General features: G+C 31.7%; 1 protein-coding gene across 1 annotated transcript in view; it reads left to right on the top strand.

Annotated features, from left to right (window-relative positions):
- The window catches only part of LOC119587747 (ADP-ribosylation factor-related protein 1-like), a gene marked incomplete in the record, with an annotated part of 9,479 nt that extends 9,290 nt beyond the window's left edge, over positions 1–189 (top strand). The window contains 1 exon segment of the mRNA XM_037936433.1: positions 8–189.
- Positions 190–290: the final 101 nt, after the last annotated feature.

Genomic DNA, 290 nt, shown 5'->3' on the forward strand with positions numbered 1-290 from the left:
TCCACAGATGATTTAGAGCAAAATGATTCAGAGGCATGTGAATGAGGGACGTGGGGATTCATTGCTTAAACAGTATGACATCAGTATCCATATTAAACAATTAATAGATATTCAACAGAGTGTACACTGGATACATATTGTTTAGAAACTGTATTCATTATATACAATAAAGATCCTGTTGTTTGGCTTCTTGGTAATTTTAAATCCTACAGTTGTTGATACTATAAAACCTGTGACTTTATAGCTGAGCTGCAGTTTTATTTTTATTAATTAAAATCATGCTATCCTAC

This window comes from Penaeus monodon, chromosome 23 (assembly GCF_015228065.2).
Source record: "Penaeus monodon isolate SGIC_2016 chromosome 23, NSTDA_Pmon_1, whole genome shotgun sequence".
NCBI lineage: Eukaryota > Metazoa > Arthropoda > Malacostraca > Decapoda > Penaeidae > Penaeus > Penaeus monodon.